We start from the raw sequence: 27,636 nt of genomic DNA, 5'->3' as shown, positions 1-27,636 counted from the left end.
ACTTTCATCCCTAATTCTTCCCATTCTAGGCTTTTGAAAACCTCCTGTAAGCACGCGGTAAATAGCATTGGGGAGATTGTGTCCCCCGCCTTACACCCGTCGTGATTGGTATTCTGTTGCTTTCTTTATGAAGCACTATGGTAGCAGTTATCCCCTGTAGATTTCTTCTAGAATGTTTATATATACTTCATCTACGCCCTGATTCCGCAGTGTCTGCATGACGGCTGAAATTTCTATTGACTCAAACGCCTTCTCGTAATCTATGAAGGCTATGTATAGTGGTTGGTTATACTTTAAGCATTTCTTTATTACCTGATTGATAGTATGAATGTGGTCAATTGTTGAGTAGCCTGTTCGAAATCCTGCTTGTTCCTTTGGTTGATTGAATTCTAATGTTTTCTTTACTCTGTTAGCAATTACCTTTGTAAATAGCTTGTACACTACAGGGAGCAAGCTGATTGGCCTGTAATTCTTCAAGTCCTTGTCATCTCCTTTCTTATGTATTAAGATGATGTTAGCGTTCTTCCAAGACTCTGGTACCCTTCCCGTCAGGAGACACCTCGTAAACAGGGTGGCTAGATTTTCTAACACAATCTGTCCTCCATCTTTCAGCAGATCTGATGTTACCTGATTCTCACCAGCAGCTTTGCCTCTTTGCATGCTCTCCAGAGCTTTTCTGACTTCTTCTATCATTACTGGTGGGATGTCATCTGGGTTACTGCTAGTTCTTATAGTATTAAGGTCGTCGTTGTGGCGGGTACTGTACAGATTTCTGTAAAACTCCTCCGCTATTTCAACTATCCTATCCATATTGGTAATTATTTTGTCTTTATTGTCCCTTAGTGCATATAACCGACTTTTGCCTATCCCAAGTTTCCTCTTCACTGCTTCGAAGTTTCCTCCGTTTTTCAAAGCGTGTTCAATTCTCTCCATGTTATACCTTCTTACATCGCATATTTTACGTCTATTAATCAACTTCGAAAGCTCTGCCAGTTCTATTTCGTCTGTTGTACTTGACACTTTCATGATTTGACGCTTGTTAATTAGGTTCTTCGTTTCCTGGGAAAGCTTGCCAGTGTCCTGTCTAACTACCCTGCCTCCAACTTCCACTGCACACTCCGTAATGATACTCGTCAGATTATCATTCATTGTATCTCCGCTAAGGTTGGTTTCCTCACTAAAAGCCGAGTACCTGTTCTGCAGCGACACTCTGAATTCCTGTATTTTCCCTCTCAGTGCTAGCTCATCGATTGGCTTCCTGCGTATCAGTTTCTGTCGCCCCTTCTTCACGTCTAGGCGAATTCGAGACAGTACCATTCTATGATCACTGCATGGTACCTTGCCAACCACTTCCACATCCTGCACCATTCCTGGGTTTGCAGTCATTATAAAGCCTATTTCGTTCATATTTTCGCCACTAGGGCTCCTCCATGTCCACTTGCGCTTTTCTCGTTTTCGTTAGAAGGTATTCAAAATCCGCAAATTATTGCGTTCTGCGAATTCTACTAGTAGCTCTCCTCTGGCGTTTCTAGTGCCGATGCCATAATCTCCTACTGCCTGGTCTTCAACCTGCTTCTTCCCTACCTTTGCATGAAAGTCGCCCATCACTATAGTATACTGTGTTTTTACCTTACTCATTGCCGATTCCACGTCTTCATAGAAGCTTTCAACTGAAGCGTCATCATGGCTGGATGTAGGCGCGTAATCCTGTACTACCTTCATCTTGTATCTTTTATTCAGTTTAATTACAATACCTACTACCCTTTCAATAATGCTATAATATTCCTCTATGTTGCCAGCTATGTTTCTGTGAATTAGGAACCCCACTTCCAGTTCTCTTTTGTCTGCCAAGCCCCGATAGCAAAGGACGTGCCCATTCTGTAGCACCGTATAGGCCTCATCTGTCCTCCTAACCTCACTGAGCTCTATTATATCCCATTTAACACCCTCTAGCTCCTCGAATAGTACAGCTAGACTTCCCTCACTAGATCAGGCTCTAGCGTTAAACGTTGCCAAGTTCAGGTTCCAATGGCGGCCTGTAGTCCAGAGATTCTTAGCACCCTCTGCTGCGTTGCAGATCTGACCGCCGCTGTAGTCAGTTGCTTCGCAGCTGCTGAGGACTGAGGGCCTTGAGTTATTTGGCGTATGCATGTGGGAGGTAGTGGCCATATACTGCACCAGGGTGGCCAATCCTTCTCTGGTGAGGGAGTGCGTTCCCGGCGGTGGTTACCGGTGAGGCCGCATCTCAGGCCTCTTAGTGCAGTTCCATCAACACGCGGTTTTTTTAGGTAGATATGTGCAGAGCTCACTTGCCCGTGCTGCTGACGCGGCTGCTCGCGCTCCCGCAGTTGGAATAATCTGTGCTTATTGGCTAAGAGGTGGAGGAGCAGTTCCGGTGGGCTTAATTTGCTGCGGAAGCTGTTTCGCCAAACCCAGCTCAAGCAGTGTCAGCAGTCCGGCAACACTGAGTGTGTCTTCTGAATAAGTCTTTTTTGACGCTCTCAGTTGAATTGGGCGCTCGCGGTTTTTTCTACGGCTATCTCCGGATTTTAACGACTCAATTGAGACCTGATTTGTCGTCCTGGGGTGTGTAAAAGCCGAGATATGACTCGTTGTCCTCAAAGTGGCTTGGTGGACAACGAGTCATATCTCGGCTTTTACACACCCCAGGACGACAAATCTACAATTGTTTAATACTTATTTAGCAGACCCAACTATCAAGTATAAACGTCGTTTATGTAGCAATTGCCTCAATTTGGAATTCTTCAGTGAGACGTCGAATTACGAACTGAACATAATCACCGACATTACTATTATGACCAAACTGGCCTGATAAGACACTTCGGGTGATTTCATATCTAATACATCGAGTGTTTCACAGTCATTTTCCTCTGGTTCCTGCAGTATTGTCTCGTTCATTACAATTGCTGCCGCCAAAGCTCGAATGCATTGGTTCCAGCATCTGACAAAAGATTCTGCTTTAAGAAATTGTGGTCATACTTGGCTACTGCCTACTTTCAGGGGTTTCACATTTGCGGTGTGATCTGTTCTGAAAGATAGAGACAGATGCGACTGCACTAATAGCAATCGAAGTAGCGTCGTGAGTGGCATCTACAGGCATTCATATTTAGCGTAACTTCCACAAACTGCAGAAGCTCAACTGAGTTTTACGGGCACCAGGTGCTCCCTGGCCTAGAAACGTCAGTGCAGAAGAAGACTCCAACCTCATTGATTTCTATACAACTTGTTTGTGTCGTAATGATACCAGTCTATGTGCAGCAAGTTCTGAAGTGTCAGCCCAAGTTCGAGGCCTTGAATCAGAAGTCGCATTCTGAACTGCTTCGTGGTCAGGCAACTTTCTACACGAGCCTCCCAAACTGAGAATAGTGGGTTCGCGTCTGAAGACGTGGATGTTCTGTGGCGCTACCGTTTTCCTAGAAAAAAACATTCGGTTGATGCTACTGTTAGGCATATGAATGAATATTTTCTGTTAGTTTTAATGGCGGAGAAACAAAGTTCTCTTACAGTAAAGTTGAATCTCATGTATTCACAAATAACTCGCACTCTGCTGTTTTTTGTGAAATTCGAAGGGCATGACAATATCACACAGAAAGAACTTCGACATTATGCAGGGAATGTTCGCAAGCAGACAATCTCGCTAGTCTTTAAGCCAGTCGGTAGTCGGTATGAAGTAGCAGTAGGTTTCAGTGGGCACTTTATGTGCACGTTCTGCTCCCTCTGTGGTGAGTCTCGCAGCTCAAAATTTTAGCATAAAAAGCAGTGTACTACAAAATAATCGGGATAGTGTTGTTCACGAAATAGTAGATGACAAGCTCAGTACCAAGCTGTACGCGTGTGTACCGAGCAAACCAGCTTCCATCTGTGGCGTATGAAGTACGAGAAAAAAACGAAGAAAAAAATAATTGCACTAAATAAGTCACACACTCTCGAAACACTCTAAAATACGGAATGAAAAGACAAAGAGGCCCAAGACAAGTAAACTCACATTACCTTAAATTATGATGGAGTACTCTGTAAGTTTCCTGAATATAGTGAGACCGATCCAGCTATAGACTGCTATTGCGGTGACAATATGATTCAACATGGTTGGAGAGCTCCTTTATCAGACGCAAATTATTCAAATAGAGCTCTAAAAAAACATACCTTGAGTGCAGTACATTTTGGACGTTTTTTGCAGTACATTTTGCACTACATATTGAATAATATTTGTTTTTTTTTATTTCCGCTGCTTCGAATACACGCTCACACGTGTGCTGAAACCGAAGAAAAAGGTAAAGATGAAAACGAATAAAACGCAAGGAGGAAAAAAGGCGACTGTTCATTGAGGAACCTTAAGCTTTCTACAGAGAGATAATCAGTGTGATCAACTTGCCACCACTAGGACATAAAATTTTTGGTCACGCCATGAAAGAAGCGCATTTCTCTTTAAGTACATAAGTAGTTGGGTATTCCCGCGCCCCCACATTCAGTGGTTCAGTAATTCGTCAGCATCGCCTTTCTATATAAGCACAACCCCGCTACGGCTAGTGCGCCACCAAAAAGCGCCAATTCGCAGCACTACGCGTGCAAATGCCACCTTCCCTTTTAATATCTCATTGGTTCCTAGGGTGTGACAGCAACAATGGTATCGAAAGTACAATGCCCTGTCTCTCCCTTCTAATTTAGGAAAACGCGTTTGCACTAGATGAGGCGGGGACGTTCAACGCAACTTGGTTCATTTATTTTGTTTACTTGCGCGGGCTAAGCTCGAGCGAAAGATATCCGCTTAGCCTCACCCATGACTGCCCACTACTGCCACAATAAGCGCCGCATACAACAACCTGGTCAGCTCACGAGGGTCTTGCCGCTGGTCCGAACTGTCTTGCCTGCATAATGTTATGAACACGCCAGCAAAATTCCTTCTTGTGCAGCTGTGCATGGAACGTGTAGTCACCTTATTTTAAATGCGAAGCATTTCTCACGAACTTTGGCGACTTTGAGTATATCTATCTATCTATCTATCTATCTATCTATCTATCTATCTATCTATCTATCTATCTATCTATCTATCTATCTATCTATCTATCTATCTATCTATCTATCTATCTATTTAGCGGCCTACGACGTTTGGCTCTTCTCGCCGTTTCGATATTGGCATAGATACCAAACTTGGCATGGCAAAACATGACTGTATGAAGAACATATTTGATTAGTCATAACTGAAAATCATGTCATCTATGTATTCAATATCATGATTTACACTTTATGGCCCTGCAGCTCTTGCGGTGGGTTCGTTCACATGACATGTTGCAAAACTTGTATGGAATGACATGACTGCATGGCGAACGCAAGCAACAGACCGTAACATGAAAATCGTGAGATGCGTGTCATGTAGCAACATTACTACATGCCCCGCTCATGATGCACTGGCGGCCATTTCGGTAGCTTCACTTATAACAAATTTAGTTTTACGGGGCGTGAATGGATAACGAAGGTATGATAGTGACAAACATGATAAAAATCAGACGCGTGTCATGTAACAACGTGACTCCGTGTCACACTGATGATGCGCTCGCGGCCGTTTCGCTAGCTTCACATATACCAAATTTTGTGTAACGTGACGTAAATGAATTACGAAATCTATGACTGGTGCAAACAGGATGATCCTTACACACGTGACATGCAAGAACTTGACAACATGCCACGTTCATAGCGTGATCGCAGCAGGTTTCGCTAGCTTCACATATAATAAACTTGATATCACGTCATTTAAATAAGTGACTAAGGTAAACGAGACATGCAAACATGATAATCATGACATGGAAGTCATGTACGGCATCATTTACCTCTACCTCATAACGTTGTGCTGATTTTAATGTTGTGTCATATCAACATTTTTGATTCGTGCTTCGCATATCATCGATTTCCACTGTACGTGGGATCTGCCATTTTTTTAATACGGAGTGTTTCTTAGTCGCACGATGTCGCGCTTCAGCGTTAGCGGTGGCACTGTTCACACTCCCAGTGCACATGGTTACGTCTCGTGCTAGCCCAAGTAGACACCCGATAAACTGTCGCTACCTCCCCATCTCTCGTTTCTCAAGGCCGACGCCGGCAGCGGCTGCTAGTAAAACAACGACTGCTTGCACTGCACAACCGTTGGCTGGCCGCTGGACTGCGCGTTTTGAATTCAGTCCAGGGCGCCTTTACTTGGCTTTCGCTTCACTTTGAAGGCATTGTTTTTTTTTTCATTCACCAAAAATGACTAATAAAGATGAAATAGCATTTAGGCATTCCCAAACCGAACCCAATTACACAAAATTCACGTGTTACACCCGCCACTTTGTGATGCAGTTACTCAAGTTCTCTCCGTGGGAAGAAGTGGGCACAGTTTTTTTCAGCCTATATATACCCAATTCTTTAATGCTTCTTTAATTTAAATTTGATCTTGAATTAATATGAAAGCGGTATTTACAGAGCTCAGTTCATGTCATCGCTGCAACTAGCCTGTTGAGGTGGCTCCAAGTGCCCTCCAGTGTACAAATTTAATGAAATGACTAAATTTAATTCTTATGCCCCACTAAACATAGCGCTTGTTGTTGCTGCTCTTTACAGATAGACCACTAAGAAGGCATATGCGTATATCTTATATACGTGAGTATATGCAGCCGAATCACAAGACGGCACTACCTTTTCGTCAAAAAGTTTACAGAGTGGCCGTCAAGAATATAGAAAATTTCCGTAATCTTTGTTATGCACTCAGTATACGTGTCGCGTCATTACTGTAATGCAGCATGCTGGTAACGAGAAAAATTAGCTGCCTACATCTGAAGCTAATTATTTTCTGAGCATTGCTGTTTTGTTCGCAACACCCGAAGCGTTCCAATCACTATCACGGAGCAAATCCTACAGACTTGATGCCGCGAACTTAGGAAGGGTGGTCTTCATTCTCTGAACAATCTTCACGAGCAAGCCTACGTATACTGCATAGCTCTCAGAAAGATGGTTGCATAGGAGCTGCAACAGCTGCGCTAACTACGGTTAGAGAACTAAGTAAGCCCGTATAATTGTCAGTTTTACCTTGGAAATAACAAATAAAACGTCTCGTGCTGATCCCCTGTTGTCGTATCGATCATCATGGATCCCAAAAGTGCACAAATAAATTGAAAGGGATGCACGATAGAATCGTCTTCCCAGTTTCGTTAAGAAAAAAACCGTCAACCACCAATGCACGCTAACAAGATGGAACGTTCGTTCTATACACGCCTTCGCACACAATTCCACCATCCACCCGTTGATGCAATCCGCCGATGGCGTGTCGGACGGCTCCCTTTGTGCCATAGAAGGTCTCATTGGAAAGGCGTACGAAAAAGCCTTAGACAAATAACAACCCACGGACATAGGCATGGCGCCCAGGGGCTTTCCGAAGAAGGTCGTCGATGTATAAGAACGATGCTGAAACCGCCCAGCCATCGTTTATCTGAGAGCTTCTATACCAGCGTCAGGACGCCTCGGTATTTCGTCACTGCTTAAGCTGCCGCTACATGACAACGAGGTAGAAGGAAAGGAGATTCATCCTAGCGCTACGTGGCACACAAGGCCTGGAGCAATCAATCTCAGTTTAAAGTGGGAAGTTGAACTGCATTGTTCATTGTTAAAAGGAATCTTGTGACGTGCGCGATTTTGTTTGTATAATATCAACCCCTGTATACGCACGCACAGACACGTAAACACGCACACAGAAAGCGTGCAGTCATGTTGATAGAACGTTGACTTTGTATTGTAGATCACTCTAGTTTAAGGTCATTGCCGGTCACCGCAGCACTGACTTCACAAGAAAAATGGTTGGTCCTGACTCATGAGAAAAAGGAACAAAGCGAAACAGCTCTTTTTATCAGTGCTTGATCTTGGTTTCTACATCTCAGGGGTGAATGTTTTTTTTTATCGTAGACTCGACTGGTCACAGCGTACTTCAATTCATTGTTTGCAATAAGCTCGCGCTACCATACTACAGCCACTGCCTTCCGTTAGCTATTTTTATGCACATTGCATGCTTTGAATAGGTTGACTTGACACACAATTTACACATTGAAGTCACTTCTGTGTACTGACGACCCGGGTCAGCAAGGTGGAATAATCTCACATAGAGTGGAGGTCGTGGTATTCTATATATGCTATCAGCAGTATCATTGATCTGGGCATTGGTTCCCGTCTTCTGAGTTTACTGAAGTATCAATCAATGAATTAATTTTTTTAAATAAATAAATAAATAAATAAAAAATAAATAAAATTTAAATAAATCAATTTATTAAATAAAAAGAAAACATGCCCAAGGCGAACGTGCCGCAACTCAGAAGAGCGATTGCAGGCCGTAAAACAGAAAAAAAGAAACACGTCACCACGTGTTTAGTTGCCGAAAGGTACTCAGGTGCACCGCCATGCATGCAGACGCGGCTGACGTGACGCCACAACACGCCTAATAAGATGCAAGTCAAATCAAATCAAATCAAATCACTTTTTATTTCTCAGAATAAAGACAGTTTCTGAAGACGTTCACAGGCTAAAAGCTTTTTTATGAACGGCTTGACGGGGCCAGTGATCCCTATACAAGGCAGTTGAAACGATGACAAAGATTTGCAACATATAGTTAGGCTAATAATAAAATAACAAATTACGGTGTAAGAAAAGCACGTATAGGTTGCTACCAATAATATACTGGCACTAAACATAGCACAGACGAAATGTTGCCATATGGATGCGAAAAAAAAAGAAAGGAAAGAAACAACAGAAAAATACAACAGCCATAACAACACTCTTGCCAAAAAAATAATGACGAAATTGCTTTTTGTGCATGACCAGCATTATACAACGTACATCAAAGGTGAGACAATAAAATTATACAGTAATTATCATTTCTACTTTTTCATGATACAACCTATTCAGTACGGTATGCATACACACAATAAAAAAATGAAATCATAGAAAAATAACACAATTTACAATGTCGAAACGTTAGCCTATATTTGCAAAAGAAGATAGCAGTTCTTTTAATGTGAAGCTGTTTACGTGACTGTATTTATTGAGAACTGTTGGTAGATTGTATTGCAATGTTTTAAATTTGAATTTATTGCAAAACCTTGGAACAAACCAAACATCACTGCTTCTTTCCCTTAAGAAAACATTTTTTTAAGTTAAATATGAAGTATTTTTAATGAGTAGTTTCAAAGAAATGGAAGAGAAAAAGCAGGATAGCAGAATACGAAAGGTATATATATATTCAGTTTTAATAATACCAAAGCCCCAGTACAAGTTGTGTGGATGAAAAATAATTTAAATTAGCCACTTGTCTAATATATTCTTTCTGCAGGATCAGAAGTTTCAATACGTTAGTTTTTGTCGTGGTTGCCTCTACCAATATGCAGTAATTTAAGTGCGAGAGAAAAACAGCATGGTGTATAGGCAATTTCACTTTTGCGGGTTAGATAAGTCTGCAATGAGCTAGCACACCGACTACACTAAAGATGTTTTTCGCAGATATCAACAATCGCATTTCGTCTGCGTTGCGAGGATGCAGCAAAGCTGCCTCGAAATGCTCTGAGCTGAAAGGTGGCACTCCGAGAAAAGCAGCAAGTGCTCAGTGTATTGTGAGCACTTGATTAGAACGACCTGATTGAAACGCACGAGCGTCCCGTTGGGACGATGCGGAGTGACCATCATAACGCTCCAATGCACATACTTGCCATTATTATACCCAAAAAACAGCGCCAATATAAACTAATGGATTGCAAACACAAGGTTCGATAGCTGTAGCATAAGAAAATGAGCCGTGTTATAGATTATGAATGAGAAAGTTCCCCTTATAGTATAGCGAAGCATCTCCGAGCCTAAACTACGGTTCTAAGGCGATCCTAACGTAAAAAAAAGTTTTTGTCTGATTCCCCATAAAAAACCTAAGCTCAACTTAGTGGACTGACGACAAAGCTGCGTCTGGCTATGGCGGCGAGATCCGGGGAATCGAAGGTGGGCGTGAGCGAAGGCGCCGGCGATTCAGTGTGTTTCGACGAAGCGGCAGCGCATGTGATAAGCGCGGAACGTGTAATGCAGTCGGCGCGAAGAACTTCGGTGCCGTGCCGTCAGCTTGGCGTGCTAAAACGAGACCCTTGCTGCTCGAAGTTGCCTCCTCACGATGAAAGAAGCGGGCCTACGGAAGCGTGGGCGAGTTCCAAAGTATTGTTGTGTTGTGGGCTGCCACAACAATGCAGACCTCACTAAGAACGCTCTCCATGTGTGAAGCTGTCTCGGTTCCCCGGCATGACTTGCTGAGGAACCGAACACAGCCGCGTTCGCGAAAGGTGGAGCAAGCATGGCACGAGAGCCGAAAAAAACGAGGCGAGCGGTTCTGCCTGACTCTCTGACGTTAAAGCCCAGCTTGCTGCTTCGTGGCTAAGTGAGCGGTTGATGATGCCGCGGCAAGGAAGACGAGACTCTAAAATGTCTGCGACACTTAAATGCTGTGGCCGTATAAGTTTAGTTTTTTTTAGAACGTAGCAAACCTTTGCACATGACAGTACACTGCTGCCACTGGTAGATTACACAAAGAAACAACAATTATATGATTTTCATAAACATCAACGCAGCACATCAATAGAATACGCGGCTTCATGTCGACAAAATGAGACTTACTATGAGACCTTGTAATATATCGTATTGTCACATACCTCAGAAATGCATTTCCTATTGTCTCGGGCGTTCGCGTCTTCTTTCATGTGCTCCATATCATGAACGTGAAAAACGAGTTTTACTCGTTTTGTTAGATTCGCTTCTTTGAAGTGCTTGATTGTCCAGCTCAGAGATCTCTTATGAAGTCAATACTTTTTTGCAGACTAGTTGGTTCATACTTGAAAAATTGAATTGCTGCACAAACTTGAAGAAAAAAAAAACCTGCACTCTTTCCTGTCTCTCTTGTTTTTTTCTTCAAGTTTGTGCAGCAATTCAATTTTTCAAGTATGAAGTCACAGTGCAGGCGGTACACAGTGAGGTGACTCAAACGCCCAGTTCGCGATCTGCACGAGCACCTAAGCGAGCGACAGCGCGCTGGCGGGAAGGGAAAATGCGCGATGTACGTCCCAGATTTCTACATTTTTACCAAAAAATGGCGCTGCCTGTCTAGAGTCGCAGTGCCGCCATGCGTTGCTTTGGCTTCCTATTAAAGTATGATGCCAAATTGAAAAACCTAAACTTTTCTCAAAATGTAATTTTTTGGCAATTTTTTGTGTTAAACGCACCGTTTACGGCCCGTCCTTTTGCGGCATGCAGCTTTCTTTTAGCAGTTATACCGAAAAATGCAAGCGAAAAGAATTGAACACCGATCACCTAAGAATCCAAAACTTAAATGGCCAGCTTTGTGTAGATCATAGGATTAGCTAATGTGTAGTATGTTGTCTGCGATTTAGCAGTAATATCAAGGGCTAACTCGTTATATTGCTCTAAAACCCATCAGTTAATTTCCTTCTCTTCGACTAGCTTCTACACAGGCTAAGGAGGGAAGATATTTCAGGTTCGGAATGGGTGCTTTCGATGCCTCGAGTGCACGGTGACAGCGCAAAAGAAGAGCCGTAGTCCGGTGAAGAGACGCTTTATTGCAGCCTCAGGCGTTTGCCTGGGTTCAAGCACGAACCTCCGCTCTTCTTTTCCGATTCAAGGATCCTCTTTTCAACCCTCGGTTGAACAAAGAGTCTTCACAAACACCAATCACATGTTGGGACTCGCATCATCACAACCAATCGTAGAAATACCTTCAAAACAGGTACTACGCCCCAACGCGGTGGTCTAGTGGCCAAGGTACTCGGCTGCTGACCCGCAGGTCGCGGGTTCGATTCCCGGCTGCGGCGGCTGCATTTCCGATGGAGGCGGAAATGTTGTAGGCCCGTGTACTTAGATTTGGGTGCACGTTAAAGAACCCCAGGTGGTCAAAATTTCCGGAGCCCTCCACTACGGCGTCTCTCATATTCAAATGGTGGTTTTGGGACGTGAACCCCACAAATCAATCACAACAGGTACTATATTGGTTAAAACCGCGTTAGCAAATTAAACACGCAAAGGGATAGGTTCTGCGCGTGTGACACTCTCTCCCATGCCAGGCCATGCTGCCTCCGTCGGCCGAAATCCGTCGGCACTCGTTCTCACGCTCGAGCCCCGGCAGCTCTCTCATTAAACGTTGCTTCGTAGAAGCCTCCTTATAAGAGAGGTGAATACACGGTTGGGCTCCGTGCGCTTACCAGGTGTCCATGCGACAGTGAGGCGCCCCGACATCCTAACAGCACTCGGTAAAGACGTACAGCGGGGGAGGTTACGCTCGTCTCCCTGCCGCCACTATTTCTTGGTCAGCCAAGTGGTCGCGTCCCCGCGTAATTCTCAATGGCACGCTTGTATGCCAACAATGGCTTAAACTCAGATGGTAGCGCCTGCCCTGCCTCTTGCCAGACGCTTTTCCGAGTAAGCCTTCTTCGTATCCCCAATGGGCGCGACCTTGACGGCTCCGCTCGTGAACCGTGCGAACGAATAAGTCTCCTTGCTTTCCCGTCCTCGGATCTTCCACGTTCGCCTTCGCGGAACCAATCAGCTTCGTTAGTTGACGAGAAGGGAGCTGGCTACGCACTCTGCATCAGCCGCATTATTTGTGCTACACGCAACACGCCGGTAACTGGTGCCTCATAATAACTCCATCCTAATCATAAAAGCCATAAACTTGTTCTTAAGTGAATACGTAAAGCGGTACAAGTGTTGTCCACATTCAAGGAAACCCATGTGAGCCTGTAAACCATCAAGTTTGCTTTGTTTGACTATGTGTGTGATTTCAGTATTCGTAACAGAAGTACATTTTATATCTTGAATCGAATTGGTATCGAACCTGACCTCTACGCTGAAAAGGCGGGCTTCCTTAACAATAAGCACCGTAGCGCGAAGCTGCCTGGTCATGTCCCTGAATATAATTTTAGCCCTCGTGAGTATTCAAATGCGAACAGCCCACCATTGGATTCTGAACTTAGATACTTTGAACGTTAGAACGCTATTTAGGTAAGCTAGTGATGCTGTGCTATTCGAAGAATTACAGGGTGTTAAATGGGATGTAATAGGGCTCAGTGAAATTAGGAAGATACGAAAAGCTTACACAGTCCTGAAGAAAAAACACGTTCTTTGCTACTGTGGTGTCGTTGACAGAAGAGAATTTGGGGTGGGGTTTCTCATACATAAGAATATCGCTTGCAACATGGAGCAATGCGATAGTATAAGTGGGAGGCTGGGAGGCTGGTAAGTATCATAAGTTTTTAACAAAAGGTACAAGATGAAGGTTGTACAGGCCTACGCACAAACAAAGCATAATAATCATTCGGTAGAACGCTTCTATGAAGACGTAGGTCAGCCAATAATAAAGTAAAGACACAATATACTGTTCTGATGGGCAACCTTAACAACAAAGTAGACAAGAAACAGATCGGGAACTATGCAGTGGGGGAATATAGTATCGCCTTTATAAACGCCAAAGAGAACTTATTAGTAGAGTTTGCCGAGCCTAATAGTTTACTTATCTTGAATACCACCTTCAGAAAACGGGCTAACCATAAGTGGATTCGGTGAAGTTCTAATGGCGATAATGAAAATGGTATAGGCTTCATTCTGTGTGCGCACCCAGACATTGTGTAGGATGTAGCAGATCGAGTGCAGTCACTATAGAATATTAAAAGCTTGTATTCACCTAGATTTCTAAAACCAAAGACAAGGACTGCTACGCAAGGAGCCAAATAATGAACTGGTGGTTAGAGGTGAAAAAGAAAAACTCAGAGTTTAGTTTCTGAATAGATTTGAGGCACCAAACGAGATAACCGACGTTAACGTTGATTCAATGAACGATAATCTTAGTTTATGGTGTCAACAAAGAGTGTGCATTGGAAGTTGGACCTACTGTAACAAGCAAGGTCAATGGCCAATCATCTCAGGAGATGAAAAATCTTACTAAGAGGCGACGAATCAAGAAAGCCTCAAATGCAATGGATGAAACAAAGCTCGTGTAGTTTTCGAAGATATTCAGTACGCGTACGGTAGCTGACATCAGAAGATATAGTATGGAAAAAAATTGATCACGATGAAAAAAAAAGCGGCACAATCCTGAAAGTTGCGAAGGCAGACTTGTGCTTAGGCAAACATCAGTTGTATACATCGAAGAACAAGGAAGGCAATGTCATAACCAATGTGGTTGGGTTAGTCAACGTGGCGGAAGAGTTCTACAGCGAAGTGTGCAAAAGCCAAAAAAGCGGTAATATATTGTGAGAAACGATAATTGTCGAAGAATTCGACATTCTACAAGTAACCAGTGGGAAGTAAGGAAAGCCCTAGTAGGATACCAAACAGGCAACGCCACTGATAATGATGGAAGGCGGTGGAAAAGTTTTGTTAAAAAAATTGACCACCTTATACACGAAATGTTTTCTGACGGGAAGAGTACCAGATTCTCAGAAGAATGCCAACATCATGTTAATTTATACTTACAAATTACAGGCCGATCAGCTTGCCCTTCGTTCCCTACAAACAATTTTGAAAAATAATAGCGAGTAGAATTAAGACGTTTTAAAAGTTATATCAACGACAAGACCAAACATGATTTCGTACAGGCTACTCTGCAATGTACCATATGCATACTGCCAATCAGGTGATAGACAAATGCGCGGAATACAACCAACTCCTACACACCGTCTTTAGATTACGAAAGGAGTTTTACTCAGTCGAGACATTAGCAGTAGTGCAGGCCCTACAGATTCAGGGCATCAAAAAACCCTACCTAAACATACTGGAAAGAATCTACAGTGGATCTACAGCACCATAGTTTTTCATAAAAAAAGCGAAAGAATCGCTATACGGCAAGGTGTAAAGCAGGAAGACACGACCTCACTAGTGCTATTCACCGTGTGTTTACAGGGAGTTTTCAGGGCTCTGAATTGGAAATAGTTCAGGATAAGAGTTATTTGAAAATATCTTAGTAACCGGCGATTCGTGGATTACATTGCTTCCATGAGTAACTCAGGGGACAAATTGCAGCTATTGAGCACAGTATTAGACACGCAAAGCAGAAAAGTATTCTGAAAATATAATGCATAAAACTAAGATATCGTGCAACAGCCTCGCCATAAAACAGCGCTTTTTGATAAGTGGAGAGTGAATGGAAGTTTTCAAGGAATATGTTTACTTAAGACAGGTGGTACCTGTGGAGCCAAACCACGAGAGGTAAATAACTTGAAGATTATGGATGGTGAATCACATTCGGCAAGCATTCTCAAATCATGAATGGTAAACTGCCACTAATCTTTAGGTGCGAAGGTATATGACAGCTGCAACTTGCCAGTACTCACCTACGGAGCAGGAACCTGGAGGCTCAGAAAGAGGGTTCAGGATGATTTGACGATGACGCAGAAAGCCATGGAACTGAAAAAAATGACACGTGTAACCTTAAGAGACAACAAGAGAGGAGAGTGAGTCCGGTAACAAACCGGGGTTAAGGACATCATAGTAGAAATCAAGATGAAAAAATGGATATGTGCCGGGCACGTAACCCGTAAAAATCCGCTGGTTACTAAGGAAAATTGACTGGATTCCCAGAAAAGACACAAGCACGATGGTGAGACAGAACGTTAGGTGTGCTGTTGAGATTGAAAAGGTTGCAAGTATAACGTCACAACTGAAACGCAAGACCAAAGTGATTGGTGGACCATGGGAGAGGTCCTTGCCCTGCTGTGAGCGTAGTCAGGCTGATAATGATGATGATGATGTAACTTGTATGAGAACTGAACCTGTTTTAAATCAATTATTTGCAAAGCAGCTTTTTGACTAGCCTGCGTAACGCTGTATCATCGTCCACACCGCGCTCCCCTAGCCGCGGGTGTTGGGGCGCTGCCAAGTAGGTCACGCCTTCCCTAGCAGTGCGCGCGCGCTGACGTCACTTTCTGTCTAGCCGGTCACCACTCGCCGCGTGTCATCTCTCTCGCTTCACTTTCTCCACAGCACGCAACGTTCGAGCACACAACGACCGAAGAGCCTTTCTGCAAAGAAACGAACAGGAAACCCAACCCACCTCTAATCTCTTTTACGTTTCAAACAAACATTTGCTAAAGTAAACGCTACACCGAGTTTCGCTTCAAACCGTTCTTGCGCAACCCACGTCGGTGCCCGCTTCAAATGGGTCAACGCTGTGTGCACCGCTGGTGCTTTGTATTCTATCAGGGTTTCCTTCGTGGATATGGTTCATAAAGTTTTGTTGACTTTCTCAAGACATATCTACGACATTTTTCCTTACACGAGCAGTCAGTTCGTTGCGAAATCACGTTTTGCGTTTAAAATTTACACACTCTTTATCATATAAATAGCGGTGCAATGAACCTCAAGGAGCCAAATCTGGCCTAAAGATTCAATGCGCCTGTATGTTATATAAAGGTACCGCTAGCAATATCAGCTACTTTTTTGTTTAAATATTTCCTGTTTGTACTGTTAGTCTAGTCTCATTTGTTTTGGTTCACTACACAGACTAAAGGTTTTATATGTGGCTTCGAAAAATGAAAATTTTTAAACGAGCGCCATTTGAGTTATAAGTGTTCGCGCAAGGCATATTTTAATGAGGTGTTTCTTTATGGAAAATAAAAAAGCTAGAATACAATTTTTAACGCTCACATGTGCCTAGAAAGATGTATTTTGTTTTTCAGACTAATTATTTTTAGTGAATATTGCTTTTGAAAAATTCCGCTACATGGCCTAATAGCTTAAATAATTCTTTGGAGGCATGGGCGATATCATGAATAATCAAAGCACAATTTCGTTCTTTGCGTATATTGAGGGTGGTGCTTCAGGCAGTGCTTTTTTGGCTGGACATTGTCTTGAAAACATACCATGAATCTAGACCATCGCGTTCTTCCTAATCAAAAGATGTGCGCGTCTGCCCTGAAGGGCAGTACACATAATTAGCACACAAATGTGCGGTGTGCCTTCTGCAGGGGCAGCCGTGAATCCCGCTCTCGAGGCGCGCAGTTGTATACGCGAACGCCTTGGGGCGTTGAGTAAACAGAGTGCTGCGCATAACTTTTTTGAGGTGGTGTTGGCGGCGACTGCGATAAAGAAGCGAGCGTACGAAGCAACATAAAACGTCTTCATCCTTATCTCGACTGCACTTATGAACTCCGGCACAGATTAGAAGACTAGGTAAACACACATCTCTGAAAGGAAAATTTCACAACGATCAAGGCACAATATTTTTCTTTAAATTATAATGAAAACTTGGAAATGAATAAACACAAGCTATCGCTTCTAATGCTACAAAACGAGTCTCAAGCGATTTGAGCACAAAATGACATTAAATTATCATTTCTGTAGATTTTCCTTTTCATTCAGGAAATGTGAGTTTCAGAAAGATTCCTCAAATGATAAACTCTGTTTTGTAACACCTCAAATCACGTTTGTTTTTCACAGCTTTGTTTAAAGAGTGAAGCTTCTTAGGTCATGGGTTGTTCTCGCCTCCACGTGTAGTGTGCAGGCACCTCTAGTTTATGACTTGCTCAGTTGATGGCGTTGTGTGTATATGTCCTTGAAAATAATATAACTAGTTGGCATTATTGGGTTTCATAGAATGTCCCTGGAGTGAATAATGGTGAGTAGGGAGAAGCGTTAATTTGCCCATCTGTGTGTTCATTGGTTTGTGACTCAGTCCATTGACCCATCTGTCCATCCACCCGGGCTTCTGTCAATCCATGTGCTCTTGTCTCTGTCCGTCCATGCGCGCGTTCGTCGTGCATCTGTGCTTAGTCAGTCCGTCTGTCGGCCCGTCTGTGCTTCTGTCTGTCCGCCCATGCGTCCATCGATGCTTCTTTCCGTCTGTCCGTGCATCCGTCAGTCTGTCTATTCATCCGTGCTTGCGTTCGTCTATGCGTTGGCCATCCGTGCTTCTATCAGTGAGTCCGTCCATGCATCCGTCCATCTGTCCGTCCACGCGTTTGTCCGCACTTCTGTCCATCTGTCCGTGCATGCGTCTGCCCGTCCGTTCGTTCTTGTTTCCATCCGTCCATCCGTGCGTGCGTTCGTCCATGCATCCTTCAGTCCGCCCGCGCTCCTTCTTTGCATCCATGTGCCCATGCCTCTGTCCGTCCATTCATCTGGACCCGCGAACAAATAGACACATGGACAGATTGATAGACACTTCGCCCTACTCATCATTGTTCACTCCATCAGTGATGATGCAGAACACGCACTGTGATTTAACGTATGCATTTGTTTTGGTATATTACTTGTTCTTTTTAATAATTTTTTTTGCAAGTCACAAGCTGACTTTTTTTAGACTTCTTGTTAACTATTATTAAACGAGGATTCCACATGAAGTCTTTTACTTTGGGAACCTCGTCTGCATATTTTCTTGTATTACTATTTATGGTGTAAAAATAATAAATGACTCGGCTGCTGACCCGCAGGTCACGGGATCGAATCCTGGCTGCGGCGGCTGAATTTATGATGGAGGCGCGAATGTCGGCCTGTGTGCTCAGATTTGGGTGCACGTTAAAAAACTCCAGGTGGTCAAAATTTTCGAAAACCTCCACTACGGCGTCTCTCAAAAGCATATGGTGCTTTTAGAATGTTAAACCCCACATATCAATCAATCAATCAATCAATCAATCAATCAAGAATAATACATGACGTGACTTGACTCCATGGTTATGGTGCGATTTTTTATTATATGCTTTTTTGAAATAAAATTGTGTACACAGATGTTGCTTGAGTGCAGCCTGTTTCAGCAACTTCCCAATGCTGAAACTACGGTCATCTTATGCTTCTCTACCATGTCGCAACAGGGTATTACTACAGTGCTCGGGCACCTTTCATAAATTCCTAAAGATGGAACTCGCTAAGTGTTTCAGGTATTTCAGAATTAAAAATACTTTAAAAGACTTACAATGAGCCTATGGTTGTTCAAAAAGATTGATGAAAAATAAAAATATTCAGCAAATTTGGCATATGGGCTAGTTGCTTCATATATAAAGGTAAACAGGTGTGCGCAAATAAAAACAATGACATATTTGCGCACATTGGTTTGCCTTGAATTATGGATACCACAGGGCTGCTTGTACAACATGCCAATAGTGAGAGCACTTTGTTGTTGTAGTTTTGTCGGTGTGTCCACGAGTGTCACTGAAAGACAAAGGACCGGAAGCAAAAGACATGTTAAACAAGTGCTTGCTTGGTTCACTACTCCGCAAACCGAGATTAAAGGGCGCATAGATAAAAAGAAACAAGAGATGCAATAACAAGAAATGAAAAGTAAGTGCAAACACATGGTCCAACTGTCTATGTTAGTTCCCAAGCGTTCACGAAATGCAGTCTTGTTAAGAAGGCCGAATGAAGCTTTGTTGCTTTGTTAATGTACGAAAACGCATTCCGGTGTTACAGAACCATGTCTTCTGAATGTGTAGCTTAGCCAAGGCGCAGGAGCTCCTGCTCCAGCTAAAGATATCAGCCTAGACATCAGCTAAAAGGCCCATTGATAAGAAAAGCATGCAATCATAGGAAGCCCAATGCCATGATTATAAACACAAAGGCGTGCTATAAGCGGAAGTGCGATGACGTGCACACAGTTTAGATGAGGCGAGAACCATTGAACATGCACGAAATGCGCTGGAAGATGCAACGGAAGGCGATCTTCAAACGAGGCACTTGTGATTAGCTTTTGGGAACCCGTACTCACAATTTCAAAAATGAACAAGCATGCAGAACACGTTGAACTGTTCCCTTGCAACTGTGAAAGTTGCATGGCACACAACCTTGTCCCCTGGTAAAAATATATTTAGTTAAAGAGCTGGCAACGCAGAAATCTTGGTGAAGGTGTAGACGTGGTTACTTGTCAGAAAAAGAAGTAGCCTTTGTTCGAGAAGGAAAAAAAAATTGCAGATTCCACGTACACTGGGAATCGATGATATGCGATTCACGAATAAGGAAGGTTTATATGTCAGTTCAAAACCAGCACAACGTTACGAGGAGGAGGTAAATTATGCCATACATAACTTTCATGTCAGAATTATTATGTTTGGACGTGTAATTTACCTTCATAATCTATTCGCGCCACCTGATACCAAACTTGGTATATGTGGAGCTAGCGAAACGGCTGGTAGCATGTCGCGGGTTCGAATCCCGGCTGTGGTGGCTGCGTTTCCGATGCAGGCGAAAATGTTGTAGGCCCGTGTGCTCAGCTTTGGGTGCACGTTAAAGAACCCCAGGTGGTCTAAATTTCCGAAGCCCTCCACTACGGCGTCTCTCATAATCATATGGTGGTTTTTGGATGTTAAACACCACATATCAATCAATTAAATCAAAACTGCGGCGAGCGAGCTCTGAACGTAGCGTGTAGTCCAGTTTTAAATTACACGCATGTCAAGATAATTAAGTTGGACGTGTCCTTTGCATTAGTAATTCATTGACGTCACGTATTAGCAAATTGGGTATATGGAGAACTAGTGAAAAAGCCGCGAGCACACTATGAGCGTAGCATGTAGGCAAGTTTTATATGAAATGTATATCTTGATTATCACGTTCAGACGTGTTATTTAACTTCGTAGTCTATTGACGTCATACAATACCGAGTTTTGTATATGTGAAGCTAGAGAAATGACCGCGAGGGCATCATGAGCGTGGCATGTAGAAGCGTTGTAGCATGACACGCATCTCAAGATTATCATGTTTGCACCAGTCACATACAATCGTCATTCATTCGCGGGACGTAATGGCGAATTTGGTATATGTGAAGCTAGCGAGACGGCTGTAAGCGCGTCATGAGCGTGAGGTGTAATCGCGACTCATGACTTACATGACATGCATGTCATTATTCCACGTTAGGGTTCGCCATGCAGTCATGTCTAACCATAGAAGTTTTGCAAGATATCATTTGAACGAAGCCAGCGCAAGAGCAACAAGAGCATAAAGTGTGAATTATAAGATTATTTACAGGCATGTCTTGATATTCATGTTATGACTAGTCATTTATGCTCATCATACACTCATGTTATGCCATAGGAAATTTGATATTAATACCATGAACGAAATGGTCAGGAGAACTAAAAGTCATAGGCGGCTAGATAGATAGACAGGCAGATAGATAGATAGATAGATAGATAGATAGATAGATAGATAAATAGATAGATAGATAGATAGATAGATAGATAGCTAGCTAGATAGATAGATAGATAGATAGATAGACAAATAGATAGATAGATAGATAGATAGATAGATAGATAGATAGATAGATAGATAGATAGATAGATAGATAGATAGATAGATAGATAGATAGATAGATAGATAGATAGATAGATAGATAGATAGATAGATAGATAGATAGATAGATAGATACGCTGAAAGTCGCCGAAGTTCGCTAAGAAATGCTTCGCAGTTAAAATGCCACTGACGCGAATAAATAAAATCTCGAGTTGCAGGACGACAGGAGCCCTGGCTGTTCGCGCGACGGCCCCATATAAAACCACACAGTTATACCAGCACATGAAATTTCTTGTAAACAAAAAGTGCAATACAAAAGTCATGCAGCAGGAGAAGCCGGGTTAGAATTCACGAGAATTTTAGGCACAAGAAAACAAAACATTCCCAAGAACTGACACACACGTAGAGCGCCCACCGTGTCTTTGCTTCCCCTGAATGACGTCACAACATGTCAATTTCACAATTTAATTAGTTAAAGGTCCTTTCGTTACAAAGCCTCCAGCATAGTAGATAATTATGGTCATCGAGAGCCTTAAAAATTTGTGAAGCTCTGCAGGTGAGCAAAGTGCCTAGCATTTGAGCTGTGTCTCCTTCGGTAGTTCGCAAATCGTGCAATATGACGTGGTGGGCTTATTTCCGCTCTCCACCAGCAGGTATTCCATGAGAGTTAGTAAGATGTTCATCGATTGCAATTCGGAAGTGTTTTGGTGGTTAACTGTAATCTTTATCCTCAGTATATTTCTTGCTTGAGGAAAAACTAGTGCTCTACAAGCGCTACGCGGGATTACAGGTCACCCTTATAAAGTATATTATACCCCAACCACAAGAAGGGAAAATAAGAAACGCCGAACTAAAGATGATGAACAAATGTCTCTGTTTACGCTACCAGTTTTGCTGAATGGAATAATTAAAAAGCTGTTTTCTAAATTTCGAAAACCTCAAAAAAATTTGGCAGATCCCACGTACAGTGGGGATCAATGATATGCGAAGCACGAAGAAAAAATGTTGGTATGTTCCTTTAAAACCACCACAACGTTACGAGGTAGAGGTAAATGATGCCGTACATGATTTCCGTGTCATAAAAATTATGTCGAATGTGTCGTTTACCTTCATCATCTATTCACGTCACGGGGTACCGAATTTAGTATATGTGGAGCTAGCTAAACGGTCCTTAGCACGCTATTAGCGTAGTATGTTGTCATGTTCTTACATGACTCGCGTGTCAAGATTACCATGTTTGCACAAGTCATATATTTCATCATTCATTGACGTCACTCAACGCTAATTCGGCATGTGTGAAGCTAGCGAAACGGCCGCGAGCACATTATGAGTGTGGCATGTAGTCTTGCTGTTACATGACACGCATGTTGTGATTATTATATTTGGATGTGTCGTTTACCTATGTCGTTCATTCGCGTCGCGTAATAGTGAAGCTAGCGAAATGGCCACGAGCGCATCATGATCGCAGCATGTAGTCATGTTTTTACACGACACACACCTCATGCTTATCATGATTGCACCAGTCATGACATACCTTCGTCATCCATTCACGTAGTACCAAATTTGGTATATGTGAAGCTAGCAGAATGGCCGCGAGCGCATCATGAGCGTGACATGCTTGTCACGCTCGTGTTGCGCTCTTGTTGTTACATGACACAAATGTCATGATTTTCTTGTTAGGGTCTGTCGCTTGTGCTCGCCATGCAATCATGTCATACCATACCAGTTTTAAAAAAGTGCCATGGAAACAAGACCACAGCAAGAGTTGCTGGACCTTGAAATGTAAATCATGACATTCATGACATACATTTCATAATTTTCCCGTCATGACTTGTCAAATATGTTCTTAATACAGTCATGCTATGTAATACCAAGTGTCGTATTGATAGCATTGTCGAAACAGCCACGAGAGCTAAAAGTCGTAGGCGGATAGGTAGGTAGATAGATAGATAGATAGATAGATAGATAGATAGATAGATAGATAGATAGATAGATAGATAGATAGATAGATAGATAGATAGATAGATAGATAGATAGATAGATAGATAGATAGATAGATAGATAGATAGATACGCTCAAAGTCGCCGAAGTTTTTTAAGAAATGCTTCGCATTTAAAACGCTTCGGAGTCTTCTAACCACAATACTTTTACCATCAACTTGTCTCCAATGCAATGCCATTTATCTTGTTTTTAGTTTTCGTTGTTTTGCAAAAGAAACTGTGTTATGAGTTTACCTTCCTATTGTCCATGCAAGCACTTTTGTTGCATGGAGGACAGTCGAGTGTAATCTATTTCTGATGCATTTCATTCTCTAGGTTTTTTTGTTCGTTACAATCATTTACACTGCAGTACGTGTAGGGTGGCCAGGGCACCCTTAAGCTGATCACGTTTTTGACCTGGTCTTCCGTCATAATTTGCCGTAAAAATCAATTTATGAAATAAAACAAAATAAGTGATAAAATAAAATTTTTATAACTATTGATGAAAATTTTTAAAAATATTGAAGTTTGTGTGCATGTCCCAGTGCTCTAAGCCACATCTAGAGAAATCTACACCATCCAAAGAGACCTGAATAAAATCCCCCGCACCCTATGCGTAATCGCTGCGGCTCAAATGTGAGCTGGTGCAGCTAGTGTGACCATGCCAGCATAACCACGGCTCTCTGGCGACGTTTCCGTAAACAGGCTAGTATTCGGTCATTTATTGTGACTGAGAGAAAGATAGATTATCAGAAAAGCAGGACGGGTAACTAGGCAAAGTATAGTTAGCTACCTTATATCCGTAAAGAAGGGAGTGCTCACTGAAATTCTACTGCGGTGGCAAAGGTGGGAACGTTGGGCATAATATTTTGAAGTGCATAAAGTACGCCAATGAAAGAGAAAAGTTAAAGAAGAAGCTAGAAAACTTAGAAAAACGCCCCGCCTGGTTATTTGCTGTGAGGGTACCCGATTTCATACCTGTTTTGGAAGCGCAGCAAATCGCAGTTATCATGGCAGTGCGAAAACTTCCGCAGAATGAGAACAGTGAAATAATAATTGCTCATTTGCTCTCGGTATGCACAGCTCTTACATCTTCTCACACCTTTCGTGCCATTACGACGTTAGGATCTTTAGTTCCGTCTCCGCTTAGGTACCTAAAATTAGTATGGGTACCAGGTCCCTGTGGGTTAACATTTAATGAAATGGAAAACGCCTTAGCCCGCTCATCGCTAGATCTCCCAATATTTCAGGTTCTCCCAGTGGTACAATACTTCACCGCATTCAGGTTCAGAAAATCAGCTACCCACACAGATAGGATGGAAGCAATCACCACGTGGACGGAATATAATCACCTAAAATACCTATGGAGATCGCAGTGGAGCCATTATCGACAATAAGAAGTGATAATCACCAGATTTCAATGTCGTGTCCCCCCATTAAACTTTTACCGATACAGGGCTGGTCTGACGATATCACCCCTCTGCTAATTCTGCAGAGAGCTGGAAAATATCGCACATTACTTTTTGACATAAGCAAGATATTCTCGTATCAGAACTTGATCTCTAATTACTCCTTTTACAAAAATAGGTTTGACCTTATCGGAGGAAAATATTTTAAGCTTTGGTGCCTCAGGCTAGGGATACTGTCACAAGAATGCATTTGATGGCGCGTGTAGCTTCATTATATATACTCAACGACTGCCATTTCAACCTGGTATATGAAATTCATTATTTTGTTAGGTGAAAACTTAAGTTCCTAAATTATTTCCGTCAGGTTATTACGGCAGTCTAGAATACAGGCTCAAAAGCATATTACTTTCAATTAAATTGAACACTTTACGTATGTTTTCCATTTCATTTCTTTATTTTTTATTTGAAATTTTATAGCCTACCTAAAATAACATTCACCAGTCTCTACGTTGCATTCTTGGCCCATCCCCCAAAGTGGGTACGTGCCATGTAACTAGGATAGCAAAACAAAGCAAAGCTCATTGCTGAAAATACTTAGACTGCGCATCTGCAGAAACTGGTGAACACCTTCCTGGAAGTGGACAATGAACAGGATAACCACCTGTGATAATCAGCTGCCTCCAGTATGCCAAGTGATTCGTTACTTCATACACCATCGGCTGAACTAGAAACACAGATGTGTCAAAGTTGTAGTCCAGTATGAACTTCTGCAAGCAAACTGCACATTACGCTGTTATGTTAACTTGCTTCTTATTGTTATACATTTCATTCTATATTTGCTCAATTTTCATCTTGAGCGACCAGTTTTTCAAATGTTTTTTTTACTGCAAAATAATGAAAAAAGTAGCCAAAATAACGCAAAACTGAATCTCGTCCCAGTAAGCCACTTAAAACATGACAAAAGAGAACAAAAAAAGAAGACCATGCAATAACGCAGGCAACGTCAAAGTGCGCCTTAGTACTGTGTGCCGCTTCATACGATAGATGGCTCTAGTTGCATGATTTTCAGGTTGTGGCTAGTCAAATATGTGCTTCATACAGCCATGTTACGCCACGCCAAGTTTGGTATCGATATCATTATCGAAACGGCCCGGAGAGCTAAGTCATTGGCAGCTAGATAGATAGAGAGATACGCTTAATGTCGCCGAGGTTCGCTAAGAACTGCTTCGCATTAGAAAAAAGATAACACAAGGCTTGCGCGGAAGGCACAGTGCAGTCACAGCAAAAGCTAGGAGAGCAGCTTTTCAGAGCCTTTTCTAAACACTCAAAGGGTAACTACTGCAAGCACACTCGCTTGATATCCACTAGTTCATAATTAATAAATTTACTTGGGTAGTAGGCTGGCATGCGCTATGCTATTTTTTGTCATTTTTTTAGAAGCGTGGTATCCGCTAAACACTTGCGAGGAATTATGTGCCAATTGGTTATGCAGTGGCTGACGACGATGAGGAAGTATGGCTGAAGTCAGTATGTGCCGCAGTTAATGAGGGAACAAAAATAAATTTTTGCAGTGGAATAGACTGTAGTGCCATCATCACCATCATCATTTCTCTATCACCGAGCCGCGCCTCTCGCGCAGCTGATGCTAGCTCGAGCTGCGCGAGGGTTAGAACGAGCTCACGCACCTGGTGCGTCGGACGTGGACAGCCACCGCGGCTCCGCTTCAGGCGTGGAATAAAGTGGCGAGATCAGCACGGCCCCGTCTGCCGCCTCGACGCCGTCTCACGTCTCTCTTCTCTCGCCGCTACAAGACCATGAGACGTCCCACTTGTTACGGTATTCGCAATGTGTGATGACTGGTTGTTATTTCACTGTTTTAAAACGCTTTAAAAGTCGTATTAACGCGATTGCTTTCCCGACATAAAGCCTAAGTCAAGTTTCACACCACGTTACTAGCACCGGCGTCGGCCAGTGGAAGAATACTGGGCTGGTACCTCGATTCGAGCCGCAGTGTGTCGTTTGTATGAACTGCCGACCGGTATGAACACCAACCGATACGCGACCAAGAAGACCGTGGCACAGGGATTGCTAGACATCGCTCTGCTCACGGCCAACACCACGCAACTCAAGAGCGTCATTCTGCGGGGTCCACAGTATGAATTCTACACCCTGCTGCTGGTTCTCCTCAGCCTCTCCATAGGGCTGCAGGTATCCGTTAACTTCTGGTGGGCGGTAGTATACTCGGAAACAACATTCTGTGGCAACGAAGGGGAAGGTATGGGGGCGGAGCTACTCCTCCTGTGCACATCCGCGAAGTAGTCTGGTACGGCTTGCGTGTCGAATGGCGGCCGTGCTCAGACAATAGCACTGCACGCAGTTTCATACGTCTGTTTACACAGATATTTGTAAGTGAAATTTGGCACAAGCTCCTTCGGTGAGTCGTCAGACTATCTGGAGGTGGACGCCCGCTTAACTAAGACGAAAGTGCCACTTTGACTATGGGATGCACGTGAAATGTGCGACGTTTTCACATGCCCGAAAACGTGAAACGACTCTTCAGAAAGCAACAGAAGATATGAATATCTGGTCTGTGCATGCAGCGTCTTTTTATAAACAGGACTCAGTACAATATAAAGTTGTTCTTTTTTCATTATTTTCACGCGGAAAACACAGGCGCATTTCTGTCACTATCATCTACAGCGGTGGCACACGCCCGATTTGGCTCCGTAGCTTTCGCTTCATCGCCACAGAAAACTGTCCCCGAGTTTAGCGTCATCTTCCTGGGTAGTACAGTCAGCAAATGCGAGATTCAGGTGATGAACAAGCAATGAACGCTGCTTAAAACCGTCATTTCGCTTCAACTTCAGTGCATCGTACATCGCAAATTTTTGCAGGCATTTATTATTTTTAAACGCGAAGCATTTCTTGGCAAAATTCGGCGACTTTGAGCGTATCTATCT

Source organism: Rhipicephalus microplus, chromosome 9 (genome assembly GCF_043290135.1).
Source record: "Rhipicephalus microplus isolate Deutch F79 chromosome 9, USDA_Rmic, whole genome shotgun sequence".
NCBI classification, from domain to species: Eukaryota; Metazoa; Arthropoda; class Arachnida; order Ixodida; family Ixodidae; genus Rhipicephalus; species Rhipicephalus microplus.
Note: the sequence above shows the minus strand (reverse complement) of the source record.